We start from the raw sequence: 898 nt of genomic DNA on the forward strand, positions 1-898 counted from the left end.
ATCAGAATTATATCGTGTGTATTAACCTTGCTCTTCTTTAATCGTTTCATGAAGGCCGAATTTGATTTACAATTCTTAATTCAAGACCGTTCAATATATACAAATAATATTGTCGTTGTCTCAGTCTAAGTCTAGAGGCTGGTGACAAATTCTTTTACTTCTTTATTTGATTAGATTCCGATATTATTTACCTGATTCCTTTTGAAATTGGCCACATTTGTGTAAACCTCCATTTAACTTCTTTTTTTTTTTTGCTAAGACTTTGTTTTGTTACTTTCTTTCGGGGGTTAAATACAAAGAAATATCATGGTGGCGCTTAAATATATGGAGGCACAAAATTAAGTGCAAAAGGAATTTTCACTAGTTAACACATATGTTCCCAGAATCCAAATATTTTGATGTCATCATAAACATCTTCCGAACCTTAACTTTAGTTTCTGAGGATAAAATGTATTTAAAAAATCATTCAATTTGCTTCCTGACTGAGCATGGAACTGTCCGGAGAAGACTAGTTTGGCTACAATATTGTATGTAAACTAAACTCCATCAATCTTATAACACACTAAAAATCGAGATACACTTTCTCAAAAGAAAATTGAGATACATGCAAAACGAAATTTTAAGTTGTTTTGTAACGGAAATCTTATACGATTTTTTAATACTAACATCTGATGAAATAATTTTCCTAAGTGATCAATGTTACAAGAGAGAAACATGAGAATAACTGTCTGCTAATATAAGATCGTCTAAGGGTTCGGAAAAACATAACACGATTTCGAAGAAAAATCTCATACCATTTATAACGATGAGGTCAGTATCAAGCCATGGGCTCAATCTAACATGCGAAGATGGCTAACATATTGTTTTCGATTAAATTTTTCAAATTCCAACATCTTTG

This window comes from Raphanus sativus, unplaced genomic scaffold (assembly GCF_000801105.2).
Source record: "Raphanus sativus cultivar WK10039 unplaced genomic scaffold, ASM80110v3 Scaffold0691, whole genome shotgun sequence".
NCBI lineage: Eukaryota > Viridiplantae > Streptophyta > Magnoliopsida > Brassicales > Brassicaceae > Raphanus > Raphanus sativus.